The sequence below is a fragment of the Callorhinchus milii genome, unplaced genomic scaffold (assembly GCF_018977255.1).
Source record: "Callorhinchus milii isolate IMCB2004 unplaced genomic scaffold, IMCB_Cmil_1.0 Scaffold1, whole genome shotgun sequence".
Taxonomy (NCBI): domain Eukaryota; kingdom Metazoa; phylum Chordata; class Chondrichthyes; order Chimaeriformes; family Callorhinchidae; genus Callorhinchus; species Callorhinchus milii.
This window is the reverse complement of record NW_024704742.1, coordinates 136,969,373-136,984,457: the sequence shown is the minus strand read 5'-3', so window position 1 is coordinate 136,984,457 and position 15,085 is coordinate 136,969,373. Positions and strand designations below refer to the sequence as shown.

Sequence of the window (15,085 nt, the reverse complement as noted above, 5' to 3'; positions counted from 1 at the left end):
CTATATTTTTTCTCTTTATCTTTTAAGGTGAAGGCAGGGAAAGGATCAAGGGAGAGACTGGGAAAATGGAGGCACAGAGACTGAAGTGATTAATGATGGATGGAGAGGGTAGGGAACAAACACTTCGTGTTAAAAAACAGCAGAGGTCTTGAGTAGGAGGATAAATTATAAAAATAAAAGAAATTACTGTCTCTCCTTGAAATACTTTCCTGAGCTTTCTCGTACATTCCTTGTTCCTCTCTTGCACAAGCAGAAAAGGACATGGTGAATGGATTCAGCAATCCACCTCCTCTAATTAGCTGCATTACCATTAAACACAGGCAGGATTGGGAGGAGAGGCGCATCAAGCAATGACCTCGAATGAACAGCTCGAACAATATGGAAAGTAAAGACCGAAATTCAGACGTTTATCATCTTAATCTACTGAAAGTGACACTTAATTAGCTCCTACATTTTCAGGATCTATTTAATATTTTAGCCACAGGAGTTTTAGTTAAGATGGATTCCTGGTGTCATTTTAAATGAGACTAATCCTGGTGAAAGCATAATATGATTTTGTCCCAACATTTGTCACGAATAGTTAACTTAAAGAACTGAAAATTTCTAGGATCATCAGTATTGAAAATCCTGTTGGTTTCGGCTACTTCCCAGTGAATCAAGTTTTTAAACTTTTGTAATAACGATCTTTGGATTTGATTGCGTTTATAATGTCAATACATCTCAAAGCGCTTCACAGATAATTGATAGAATGACTGTACGGCAACGTGTACCAGCAAGGTCCCACAAACAGCCTAAGGTGAATGGTGAATTTACATGGAGGATTGTTGACTAGGAAGGAGGAAAGAGAGAGGGCACAAGTAAGCCACACATGATTTTGCCTACTCACAAGCAAGCTATTACAGAGTGCGTTCAGCTTGCCTTTTTAACCCCTGCCGTAGCTAAGGAAGACGGAGGAAATGACTTGTATAGCCTTTCACTATCCTAAATATTTCTAAGCTCTTCACAAAATTGAGACAGATCAGCAAATAGAGAGGGAAGAAGAACATTTAAAATTTTAGAATGTTGAATAAAAAGCACCTTTTAAGAAGATTTACGATGGGGAGGGGTTAAAGCAAAGGGAGCAAGAGGTCCAGAGCATAGAGGCAGATTGACTTAAGGCTCAGACCTTCCCACTGTTGGGACGGAAGCAATGAATTAGTATTACTAAGTATATCATAGTCAGCAGAGCAGAGGACATCGACGGGAAAATGGAGCTAAAGGAAATGGCAGCAGTTGGGAGAGATTTGAACATCAGGACAATAATCCCAAAGTCACTGGGCACCTTGGAAACCAGTGAAACTTGTGTTAAGGGGCATGTGGAATCAAATGCAGGTGGTGATAATTTTGTTTAGATTAATTTGAGTTGATGGAGGAATGAAGTCTTTAAATAGTGGGAATAATCAGAATAATTTCACAATCTTAAACTTCTCTTCTTTTCTCAATTTGTTTTCTTCCCTCTTTTCGTGAATACACTTAGGTTCCACATTTCCTTCATTCTCACTCCTACCATGTCTGCTACTTGAATCATTCCTTCACTGGTGAGCCAAAACATTGAGTCTCAGCCAGGGTATTTGTCCATGAGGCAGAAACTTCACAACTAAGACTAAGATTAATGCCAGCCAATGCCCACACCTGTTTACCTTCCAGTGGGTACATATAGCGATATAGTGATCAGAATCAGAAACAATGCTTGAAGTTGATTAAAGGACCCCAAATGCTACCTCAGCTGAGATCAACTACCAACACAAAATTTGGGAAACTCTTAAATTACGTCTTAATTTTGAATTTTGCACATTTCATTATAAAGACCCATCTTCCAGATTAAGCAGGAATTTAAAATGTTTCAAAATTTCTGTACACATATTTTAATACCAATGGTCTCAAGGATTGGATCTTGGATTGAGAGATGTCAGACCTGACATGAACAGGACTATAATGGACTGGAAGGATTTTTGCTTTCAAAAGTAGTTTAGAAAACACTAATTATTTTCTATCGACAATTGTGTCTGAAAACCAAGCTGAAAGGAAAACACTAACAAGTTAATGAAGAAGGCAATTTCCTGCAGCAGGGAAGAAAAAAGGCTTTTGAGGAAGGAGATGAAAATAAAATTTCCTCCCTGTAACATTCTTCAGTAATGGGAAGAAGGAAGAGGAACAATCCGCTATCAAGCTAATAAAGATTCTATAAAATCTTTTAACAATTTCTCCCACTGTGCTGACCAATAATCCTCCAGATAATTTAGGCATTCCAACTGGAAAGGAAGGGGAGATTACCGAAGGCAAGGACGAAGAGGAAAGTCTTTAGATATGATTTGAACCAAGGATGAGCAAAGAGGGGTACAGACAAAGGGATTGAGGCAAGGCGTTTGGGGCACAGTAACTCAGCTTTCAGGCATTATTCCCCAATTCTACAGAACTCTATTGCTTTATTTGGTGCCTTAAGAACACTTACAAATGTATCTCTCTGACCGTGCCTTTGGTCAACAACTCCCCATCACCTTTGAGAAGAGTTTCAAGCATAGAAAAATTTGTTTCACTGTTTCACCTCAAGAATCAACAACAACAACAAAATTGCATTTGTAAAGCGCATTTCACTCCCAAGTTGCTGGACAGATAGAGTTATGGACCCGAGCTGGGGATCAGGGTGGGGGAGGGTGGAGGGTGGGAGGAAGCAGGGAGATCAAAAGCATGGACAAAGAGGGTCTTAGGATGGATCCTGAAGGTGGTGAGGGAGGGGGTGAGATGGAGGGACTGCGGGATGGAGTTCCAGAGGGTGGGGACAGAGTGGCAGAAGGCCTGCTCGCCAATAGTGGGGCGAGCCAGACGTGGGACATTAAGCAGGCCAGAGCCCGCTGAGCGGAGGGAGCGAACAGGATGGTAAAGGGTTAGGAGGTTGGAGAGGTAGGGGGAAGCAAGAACGTGGAGGCCTTTGAAGGTGAGGATCAGGATCTTGAACTGTATCCTCTGTGTGATGGGAAGCCAGTGGAGTTGGGAAAGGATGGGGGTGATAGGGTCGCGGAGCCTAGTGTGGGAAAGGACATGGGCTGCAGAATTCTGGATGATCTGCAGCCTGTGGAGGGAGGAGTTGAGGTGGCCGACGAGCAACGAGTTTGCATAGTCGAGCCTCGATGTAATGAAGGCATGTATGAGGGTTTCGGTGGCCTGCGGTGTGAGACAGTGTCGGAGTTGGGCGATGTTGCGGAGGTGGGGGAAGGCAGAGTGGGTCATGGCACGGATGTGGGGTAGAAAGGATAGTTGAGGGTCCAACAAGACCCCAAGGATCCAGACTGGCTTAGCAAGGTGGAGTGTGCAACCTTGGATGGTGATGGTATCAGCGCCTGAAGTGAGGAGGCGCTGATGGGAGCCAATCAGTAGAGCCTCGGTCTTGTTGACGTTCAACTGAAGAAAATTAGCTCTCATCCAGGACTTGATGTCTGACAGCGCAGCAGTGGTCCTGGAGTCAAGGGTGGAGGGCAGAGAGATAGAATTGGGTGTCGTCCGCATACATGTGGAGGTTGACCCCATGTCTTCAGATGATGTCACCAAGAGGGAGCATATAGATATTGAAGAGGAGGGGACCAAGGACAGGGCCCTGAGGAACGCAGCACGAGACAGTCTGGGGGATAGAGAAGAAGCCATTTGAGGAGAGGAAAGTGCAGCCGGTGTGAGAGGTACAATCTGAACCAGTCAAGGACAGCGCCGTGGAGGTTGAGGTGAGAGGAGAGGCGATGGATGAGGATAGAGTGGTTGACGGTGTCGAAAGCAGCAGAGAGGTCAAGAAGGACGAGGAGGCAGAGGGAGCCCTGGTCGCAGATGGACAGAATGTCATTTGTCACTTTGACCTTTGACTCTGCAGCTCGTGTACTGTCCCGCACCAGGCTTCGGGACCACATCACTCCCACCCTCGCTCGCCTCCACTGGCTCCCCATCCCCCAGAGGATCAATTTCAGGATCCTCATCCTCACCTACAAGGCCATTTACGGCCTCGCTCCCTCCCCACCTCTCCGACCTACTATCCCCTACCTACCTGCCCGTACCCTCCGTTCCTCTGGCTCCGGTCTGCTCCATATCCCCCGCCCCAACTGCCCTACCATCGGTGGCCAGGCCTTCAGCCTCTCAGCTCCTAGGCTCTGGAACTCCATCCCCCAGTGCCTTCGCCGCCTCCTCCCTTTCCTCCTTCAAGGCCGGTCTCAAGACCTTTCTCTTTGACTGTGCTTTCAGCTCCCCTCTCGACTCTCTACCCCCTCCTCGCTCGCTCCCTCCCTTCCCTCCCCTCACCCTGACCATTTCCCCCTTGCTCAGGTCCTGACCCAACTGTACAGCGCCTTGGGACGTCCTCCCGACGTGAAAGGCACTCTATAAATGGAATCTTGTTGTTGTTGTTGTTGTTTCTGTGCTGTGGGCGGCAGGGAAACCTTGGAGAGGTTCAAGAAGGGAGTGACAGGAGAGGAAGGAGTGAAGCTGAGAAGCAACAACTCGTTCCATGATCTTGGAGAGGAAGGGGAGGTTGGAGATGGGAGATAATTAGGGAGTAGAGAAGGGTCCAGGGAGGGTATTTTAAGGATAGGAGTGATGACAGCCACAGCGGTTTTTAATGTGGTGGGAACAGTACCAGAGGACAGGGAGACGTTTACGATGTCAGTGAGTAGAGGGGCAAGGAAGTGGAGCTGGGAGGTAAGGAGAGGGGTGTAGGGATGGGGTCGAGGGAACAGGTGGTAGGTTTCATATGGGTTATGGTGGTGTTGAGAGAGGAGGGGGAGACAGATTTAAAGGTGTGGAGGGATAAGCAGGGGCCGGGGTCGGAGGAGGATATGGGGAGGGGGTAGCAGATGCAGTGGAAGAGGCAGCTGAGCTTATTCCCTCGACTTTGGATTTGAGGAAGTCCAGCATCACCTCGCAGTTGGCATTTGAGGTGAGGATGGGTGAGGTATGAGAGGGTGGGCGGAGGAGTTGGTTTGTGATGGACAAGAGAAGACTGGGGTTGTCCTTAGCCTCCAAGATTATCTTGGAGTAGAACGACGATTTAGCGGAGCGTTAGGATTTGACATGGTCCAGCCAGATCTGCCGATGGACAGTAAGGTTTGATTTAAGCCAGGTGCGCTCAGCGGAATGCGGCTGGGCTTTAAGGAAGCGGAGGTGGCTGGTGTACCAAGGTGATTTGCGTGAGATGGTTTGGGAAGATAGGGGAGCGAGGAAATCGAGAATGGAAGATAGGGAGCTGTGGAGAAGAGTGATCGAGGAGGATAGGTCATTACGGGAGGACGCCCAGAGGGGAAGGAGTTCAGAATACTCCAAGGCAGCCGACTGGGGGGTGGGAGGGGGGTTATTTTTTTCCAGGGGCAGTATGAGATGGAGATGGGTGGTGGTGGGGAGAGGGATTGAGGAGTTAAGGGAGATGAAGTGATAGTCGAACATCGCTTTGTCGATGATAGTGAGGTCCTGAGTGATCAGTGCCTGATGCCCGAAGATGACATGTACAAATCACATTAACTGTTATCTTTATTCCTTTTGTTAAAAAGCACCAGAGTTTAGCTCCTGGATCACAACTATAGAGTACTGGGTATTACAACAGCAACAACAAGATTCCATTTATAGAGCGCCTTTCACGTCGGGAGGACGTCCCAAGGCGCTGTTACGCTGTTACATTCTGTTACACATTTTCATGCTGCAATTTACTTTAGGTGTGACTCGATGTGGCCTCTCTGTGATTTACAGACACGTTCTTTTTAAAGTGCTAACAAAAACATTTAAAATCACAGAAGTTACAGCTCAGAAATGGGCAATTTGGCCCATCAAGTCTTTGCTGCTGATTTTATCTTCACATGAGCCATCTAATCCAATCTCCCTTTGCTGATTGTTCCCACTTGACTTATTCTTTCTCTGTCTTGCTATCTCCATCCTGGATTTCAAAGACATCTTAAAATCTTATCTCACTGATGGTACCTCTCAATGCTTCACACTTCTCACTCACTGTCCATCTTTTCCATTAAAATGCTCTTTCAGATTTTCTTTCATGTGAAAGGCACAGGAGAAGTGCAAATTATGAATCTTCCAGTAACATTGTGTTAGATTTTTAAAAAATCATTCACTAAGTGATTTTGCTTTCATTTTAAAAGCTCACCTCTCTCTGGATTCACAACTCTCTGCCTCACACATACACACAGTAATTAAAATGATTAATGGCAGCGTAAAATCAAAGCACCAGGTAAGCAGGTCATTTGGCCCATCCAGTCTCCGCTGATTTTCTCCACACAAGTCACCTAGTCTAATCACACTCTCCTGCTTGGTTTATATCTCTCCTCTTCAAGCATTTATCTGATTCCCTTTTAAAATTACAGTCTCAAAAACTATGTGGCAGAGAATTCCACATCCCACTCACACTCTGTGTAAAAAATAGTTTCTAAACTCCCCTTTAATTCTTTTTGTAATTATCTTTGAGTTCTTGCTGACAAGTGGAGGGAGCGAGAGTAAAAGAGAGAGAGGAGAGATAAGTCAATTTGCTCCAATGATTTTATGGGATCAAAAAGACTTAGCTGGGAATTTAATATCGTACAGTGTCCTAGCTGTTAATATTTCACGGACTGACAAGCTCGCCTAAGCTGCTGATATATTGGACAGAGATCAATCCTGTTCGCTTTTTAACCTTACAAAACAAAAGCACACATGCACACAAACCCAACATACCTCAGTCATCCAGTGGCCAGTGCAATCCTGCAGTGTACAACAGTATTTTTGACGCAACAGGGTACTTAGACGTGGCTGTTTATTTGTGTTACGGCTGTATAAACACCCAGCCTACTGTAATTCCTAACATTTATCTTCAGGCAAAAGGGTGGCAACGTTTCAGTTCCATTTATAGTCGGGTGGGTGAAACTTTACATGCAGCTCTTTGTCTCTGATGGGTTTTCTTTCTCCAGGCGCAGAGCTGCCTGTTCAGCAAGACTGAGGCCACAGCACAACAAGCCCAAGTAATGTGGCCAGACATACAAAGGCACAGGAGGAAGGTTCAATCAGTCACGAGGGAGAGCGACCCATTTAATATCAGCTACATTTTTGTCTCCTCTTGCTGATTTTCTGCCCCCTCCTCTTCTGAGTACGTCAGATTCCTCTTTCTGCTGGGGGAGTTTCACAAGAGTTGCCTGTTACCCCACCCAAGTGCCATTGTTCATGCATGAGTTTGTAGGCTATTTGACTGTTGGGTGGGGGCAGAGCACCACGGCGAAGCCTGATCCTGCCACCCCACCCAACATACCCGCACGCACCTTCCAGCAGGGAAGGCAGGGAGGAAAACAATTCAGCTGCTGAGGTATGTAGGACTGAAGCATGTCAGGAGTTTTTGATCACAATGCAGGATAACACTCCAGCAAAAAAGGGAAATTACACATTATCAGAGGCATTATCAGAGGCATTGTCCTTTGAATGAGATATTAAGCAAGGCCCTCTCTGCCTGTTCAGATAGATTTTAAATATCAATTGACACTATAGGAAAGAGAAGGGGATTGCTAATGGTGTCTTGTTTGCACTAAAGAAGGATGAGAATTATAGAACCAAAGATTATTACAGCACAGACTCAGGATGTAGAGTCAGTATGGGTGGAGGTAAGAAACAACAAGGGGCAGAAAACACTAGTGGGAGTAGTTAGACCCCCAAACAGCAGTTACAGTATTGGGCAGGGTGTTAAAAAGGAAATTAGAGGAGCATGTAGCAAGGGGAATACTAATAGTGGCTGATTTCAATCTTCATATAGACTGTGAAAACCAAATTAGAGGATGAGTTTTTAGAATGTATTAGAGATAGTTTTCTAGAACAGTATGCTGCGGAACCAACCAGTGAACAGGCTAACCTAGATCTTGTTTTGTGTAATGAAATAGGGCTAATCAGCCATCTGGAAGACAAGGCTGTTCTATGGCAGAGTGACCATAACACGATGGAATTTAACATTAAGTTAGAGAGTGATATAGCTGAATCCGAAGCAAGGGTCTTAAATCTAAATAAACCCAACTCTGCAGGTATGAGAGAAAGTTTGGCTAAAATAGACTGGGAAATTAGATTTAAAAAAATGACGGTAGACCAGCAATGGCAAACGTTTAAAGATATGATACATAATTCCCAGCGATCACATATTCCCTTAAATAATAAAAATACCACAGGAAAAATGGTTCAACCTTGGCTAACTAGAGAAGTTAGGAAAGTATAAAATTAAAAGAAGAGGCCTATAATACTGCCATAAAAGAGCAGTAAACCCGAGGATTGGGAGGGCTTTAGAATTCAGCAAAGGAAAACCAAGAAACTGAAAAGAGGGAGAAAATGGAATATGAGAGTAAACTAGGTAGGAACATAAAGTCACATTGTAAGAGTTTTTACAAGTACATGAAGAGGAAGAGTCTATCAAAAGTGAATGTGGGTCCATTGCAGTCGGAGACAGGAGAAATTATAATGGGGAATAAAGAAATGGCTGAGTCATTAAATGATTTTTTTGCTTCTGTCTTCACGTTAGAGGACACTGAAAACCTACGAAAATAAACTGGAGGCTAATGCTAGTGGAGTCCTGTAGCTCAGTGGTTAAAGCAATCGCTTTGTAAGCGAGAGACCCGAGTTCAATCCCAGGCAGAGGGCGAAACCTTGGGCAAGTTTCCTTACTCCACACAGAGCCTAATAATAATCCCTCCAAAACCAATAATAAATTGGTCATTTTCAATCTACGAGTGTTTGTGGGACATTGCTGTGCGCAATTGGCTGCCGCGTTCGTCCACAAATATACAGTCAATTCACTTTACAGTGTGTTCTGTGAAGCGCTTTGGGACGTCCTCCCGACGTGAAAAGCGCTATATCAAACGCAAGGATTATTATAATTATTCTTATTAAAGAAACGAACATCAGTAAAGCAATAGTACTAGAGTAATTAATAGGATTAAAAATCGATAAACTCCCTGGACCTGATGGCCTGCATCCTAGGGTTTTAAAAGAGGTGGCGGCAGAGATAGTGGATGCTTTTTTTTGATGTTCCAAATTCCCTGGATTCTGGAATGGTTCCCAGTGATTGGAAGGTCGCAAACGTAACACCGATATTTAAGAAGGGTGGGAGACAAAAAATGGGGAACTATAGACCAGTTAGTCTGACATTGGTGGTAAGGAAAATTTTAGAGTGCTTCATTAGGGACGTCGTCGTGGGGTACTTAGAAAATCATAACGTGATTAGGCAGAGTCAACATGGCTTTACGAAATGGAAATCATGTTTAACAAATCTTACAGAGTTTTTTGAGGCTGTAACTATCAGGTTAGGGAGGAACCAGTAGATGTAGTGTATTTGGATTTCCAGAAGCCATTTGAACAAGGTGCCACATAAAAGGCTGTTGCATAAGATTAGAGCTCATGGAATTAAAGGCAAAAATATTAGCATGGATTGGGGAGTGGCTAAACAGGAAGAAAACAGAGAGTAGTGATAAACTGGTCCTTCTCAGATTGGCAGGATGTGACTAGTGGAGTGCCACAAGGATCAGTGCTTGGGCCTCAATTATTTACAGTCTAGATCAATGATTTAGATGAGGAAATAGAACTTAATATATCTAAATTCGCGGACGATACGGAGGTAGATGGAAGAGTAAGCTGTGAGGATGACACACGAACAATGCAAAGGGAAATAGACAGGCTAGGTTAGTGGGCAAGAAGGTAGCAGATGGGAGTATAACGCGGAAGTGTGAAGTTATTCGCCTAGGTAGTAAAAATAGAAAAGCGGATTATTTTCTAGAGGGGGAGACGAGGTAGTGTTAAGAGGGATTTTGGTGTCCTTGTACACCAGACACAAAAAGTTAGTATACAGGTACAGCAAGTAACTAGGAAGGCTAATCCGTTCATTGCAAAAGGGTTAGAATACAAGAGTAGGAAAGTCTTGCTGCAGTTGTATAAGGCCTTGGTGAGACTCCACCTAGAATATTGTATGCAGGTTTGGTCTCTTTATTTAAGAAAGGAAATACTTGCCTTAGAAGGGGTGCAGAGTAGATTCACTAGGTTGGTTCCTGGGATGACCTATGAGGATAGGTTGAGGCCTATATTTTCTAGAATATAGAAGAATTAGAGGTGATCTTATAGAAACCTATAAGATTCTTAAGGGTCTTGACAGGGATGATGCCGTGAGACTGTTTCCCCTGGTTGAAGAATCTAAAACTAGGGGTTATAGTCTCAAGATTAAGGGTCAGCCTTTTCGAACTGAGTTGAGGAAACATTTCTTCACTCAGAGGGTAGTGAATGCTCAGTACTTGAACATATTCAAGACAGAGGTTGATAAATCTATTTCTAAAGGATAGAGGGATTAAGGGGTATGGGGATAAGGTAGGTAAATGGAATTAGGTTAGAAGATCAGCCATGATCTTATTAAATGGAGGGGCAGGCTCGAGGTGCCAAATGGCCTGCTCCTGCTCCTACGTCTTATGGTCTTATAGGTCATTCAACAACAATCACTGTTATTTATACACAGCCTTTTATGTAACTTAAGCATCCTGACTCTCATTCATGCCATCAAGTCTGTACTAGGGTTTTAGCCATCTAATCCCACTTTCCTGCTCTCCCATTTCTTTAAATATTTCTTTTATTAAAGTATTCATTTTAAAAGAATTTATGGGTTGTGCTTCATCAACAGCTTCCACTGTGGTGGTGTGTGGGAGTGCAGAGAGTGACAGCGCAACCCGCCTCTGCTTGCTATTTTTCCTCTAATATTTCACAGTGCGTGGGGGGAAATTACACACACCTTACCAAAGTGTAAAGCAGTTTAACTATTCAAACACCGGCTCCAGATTCCAGATGACTGCTGGGGATCACTCAATTCAATCACAGATATTGTATTAAATCCCCTGAACCTATAATGGTTCCTAAGCATTCGACAATAAGCTTAATTTTGGCAAGACGGAAGCCATATTCTTTGGCTCCCGTCAACGTCTTCTCTCCTGTGGGTCTAAACTCCTCAACCTTCCTAGGCTCTCCCTCAGACTCTCTGAATCTTTGTGCAACTTGAGTCAAGTTCAATCCATAGCTTTCCTTTGTTCCCTGACAAGGAACGCTTATTTTCCACCTCCGCCACATTGCCCATATCTCACAACCGATGCAGTTGAACCCTTCATCCAAACCTTCATCACTTCCTGGTTAATAATAATAATAATAATCCTTGCATTTGATATAGCGCTTTCACGTCGGGAGGACGTCCCAAAGCGCTTCACAGAGTACACTGTAAAGTGAATTGACTGTATATTTGTGGGCAAACGCGGCAGCCAATTGCGCACAGCAACGTCCCACAAACAGTCGTAGATTGAAAATGACCAATTTATTATTGTTTTTAGTTTTGGAGGGATTATTATTAGGCGTGTGGAGTAAGGAAACTTGCCCAAGGTTTCGCCCTCTGCCTGGAATTGAACTCAGGTCTCTCACTTGCAAAGCGAGTGCTCTAACCACTGAGCCACAGGACTCCACGTTGGACTATTCCCGTCCCCCACTCGCTAGTCTCACCAGTTCCATAACACACAAAATCCAATTAATTCAAAACTCCACCGCGCGGATACTCACCCGCACAAAACTCTGTACCCCCATCACCCCAGTCCTTGCCAGGCTCCATTGGCTCCTAATCACCGAACGATCGATTTCAAGATCCTCTCACTTATTCACAAGGATGATCCCAGAACTGAGGGGTTATATTATCAGGAAAGGCTGAACATGCTTCTCTTGAAAAGAGGAGGGTAAGGGGTGACCTGATAAGAGGTCTTTAAAATGATGAAAGGTTTTGATAGGGTCGACATATTTCCACTTGTGGGGGAGACCAAAACCAACCAACATAAAATGGATCAAATAGGCAAGTTAGAAGACATTTCTTCACACAGAGAGTAGTGGGAATGTGGAACACGCTACCACAAGGATTTGTTGAGGCAAATAGTATAATGTAGTTAAAGGGAAAGCTAAATAGGTACATGAGGGAGAAAGGAATAGAAGGTTATGCTTGAAGGCATAGTTGAGGAAGGGCAGGAGGAGCCTCATGTTGAGCATAAACACCAGTTGGGCCGAATGGCCTGTTTCTGTGCAATATATTCTAATGGATCTGAAGTATTTTCAAATCCCTTCATGCCTACTCCCCACTCCACCACCCACTGCCTCTCAGCTGGCTCCCGCCTCCTGTTTATCCCTCGTACTCTCCGCTCCACCATCGGTGGCCATGCACCATCCAGTTCGTTGTCAGACTCTACCACTGTGAAGCGCTCTGGGACACTACCCCGAGTAACAGCACTTATAAATGCAAGTTGTTGTTGATGGTGACAAGACATACTGGCTTTTTGTTTCAATGCTGGATGTTAAAACTCTAAATAACAATTTTCAGAAAAATACAAATAATATTCCTTGCATTTGATATAGCGCCTTATCACGATTTTGAGACGTATCAAAGAGCTTCACAGTATATAGTGTAAAGTGAATTGTCTGTATATTTTGGATCGAATTGGGGCAGTCAATTGCGAACAGCAGTGCCCCTCGAACAGTCATGGATTGAGTAAACACATTTTTTTTAAGGGATTATTACCTGAAGAAAAGCAATCTACCAATTGACTAGCAACTGGCTTCCTACTTTGCTGCTGGAAGGTGGTAAACAGAGGCTTGAGGAGTAAAGAAACTTGCCCAACGTTTTCCAGGGGGAGAGGGAGTGGGGAGGTGACTGTAAGCACAATCAAAAAGGAAGGTGTTTAGGCAGGATTTGAAGGTTGGGAGGGAAGGGCAAGGTGGAGGGATTGAAGGAAAGAGTTCCAGAATTTTGGGTCATAGTGGCTGACGGCCCAGAATCGAACCCAGGTCCTCTTGCTTGCGAGGCCAGTGCTCTACCCACTGAGCTACAGGACTCCAAATATGAGGGTGTCCAACTCATCTCATGTAGCAGCTTCTCACCTCAGGTGCTGACCTTATCAACCTCCCATGGGGAATAATAATTCTTGCATTTGAAATAGCGCCTTATCACGTCCCCGAGATGTCTCAAAGCACTTCACATATACTATAAAGTGTAATGACTGTGTATTTTGAGGGCGAAATGCAGCAGCCAGTTTGCGTACAGCAGTATCCCACAAACAGTATGGAGTGAGTGACAATTTTTTTTATTGAGGGATGTTTGCCAAGGACACCGAGAGAGAAAGCTCAATACAATTCAAGAACCTTGTGCCGAACCTTGGTTATCTATTCTGACTCTCCAGGCTGAAGTTGCCAGAGCAGAAGCCGTGGCCGGGAAGTAGGGACCCAGTGGCTCTGCAAATTTTAGGCCGTTTCATACCTCCTGCCTATTGCGCCCCTTCACACCACTATCTTTGTCAACACTCTTTCAAAATCCTTGTGTCTTGTCACACCTTGGTCTTCTTTCCAATCCCCGTCTCTTTGAGTGCACCTTCAGCCAACTCCCCTCTACAACTTTCTTCCGAACTCCCTACCATGAAGCACTTTGACACATGTTAAGGTACTATAACAGTATGCTTTTTTCTTTCACTGAGTCCCAAAAAACTAATTCAAACATTTGCAGATCCAGATACTTGTGAAGAGCAACAGAACTATGCTGGTATTCATGACTCAGGCTGTGCACGATTGCCTACACTTTCATTATAGTTGGTGAGTACAAAGAAGCAGAATGCAAGGATTATTATTATTGGCTGCCGCGTTCGCCCACAAATATACAGTCAATTTACTTTACAGTGTGTCCTGTGAAGTGCTTTGGGACGTCCTCCCGACGTGAAAAGCACTATATCAAATGCAAGGATTATTATTATTATTATTACACATGCACAGTCACTACACTGTGACTACCTAATAATAATCCCTTCAAAAAACAAAACAATAATAAATTGGTCATTTTCAATCTACGACTGTTTGTGGGACATTGCTGTGAGCAATTGGCTGCCGCGTTCGCCCACAAATATACAGTCAATTCACTTTACAGTGTGTTCTGTGAAGCGCTTTGGGACGTCCTCCCGACGTGAAAAGCGCTATATCAAATGCAAGGATTATTTATTATTATTACTGGAGTAGCAATTATCTGTGAAGCGTTTTAAGATATAATAATAATCCTTGCATTCTGCTTCTTTATACTCACCAACTATAATGAAAGGACGGTAGTGAAACCGCAGTTACAAACGGGTCCTGTCTTCAACTGACAAGCTTTGGGACAGACTATCCTTAGCTTCAGAAGAACAGCATCTCCCTCAGACTTCTTATAGTCAATTAAGCAAGATGTGAATTTAGGAAGATTTGTTTCATTTCTAGCCACTAAAGCAGCTTTTTAAGGCTTTAAAGATGCACTGGTTTGAGACTTTACCAATTTCTTTATAAGAACTGTATAACATCAGCTTCCAAATTAAGGCAAATTTAAAGATTTTCCAGTTTGCATATCATAAATGGTTTTAAAACTAAGACTGGGAGCACTTTAGGGTCCTCAAATGTATGGTTCTGGTTTAACACCCCTAATCCTCTGCTTCCATCACTGCTCCTAGTCCCCTGTTTATCTTTAAATCCTATCTAAGACCTACCTCTTTGACCTCCCCTATGATCACCTCCCCCTGCCATTTACTTGATGTCCAACAGAGTCACAGTGGAGCCCTCCAAAACACTATCATGCTTGAAGGATAGTGCTTTTAAGCGCTCTGAGATGCTACCCTGCATGGAGTGCCCTATAAAAGCACAAGTTGTTGTTGTTAAAGAACGCTATATAAATGAAAATTGTTGTTGTTGAGGGAAGGTTAAAGAATCCTGAAGTTTCCTGTTTATTTCCTGTCCTCCTGTTGGATGGCTGGGTAGATTTTTGTTTACAAAAAGTTGATATATTGTGAAATGCCATACAACAAATGAGTGTTCTCCATCACAGTTTTTGAAGGGTAAAGGGGTTCATAGAATCATAGAATTATACAGCACAGAAGGAGGCCATTCGGCCCATCGTGTCTATGCCAGCTCTTTGAAAAGAACTATCCATTTAAATCCCATTCCTCCCGCTCTCTCCCCATAGCCCTACAAACTTGTCCTCCCCAAATAATTATCTACTTTTCTC

At 43.9% G+C, this 15,085-nt stretch overlaps 1 protein-coding gene and 1 long non-coding RNA gene across 4 annotated transcripts in view; one reads left to right on the top strand and one right to left on the bottom strand.

Moving 5' to 3' along the window:
- Nucleotides 1-154, top strand: part of LOC121849380 — a 28,941-nt gene extending 28,787 nt beyond the window's left edge. Inside the window, exon 3 of the long non-coding RNA XR_006085200.1 lies at nt 28-154. This is a non-coding gene — a long non-coding RNA (uncharacterized LOC121849380). The remainder of the gene's footprint in view (nt 1-27) is intronic.
- Nucleotides 1-15,085, bottom strand: part of LOC103187352 (zinc finger and BTB domain-containing protein 7C) — a 72,497-nt gene that overhangs the window by 19,062 nt on the left and 38,350 nt on the right. The gene's annotated exons all lie outside the window — the stretch shown is intronic.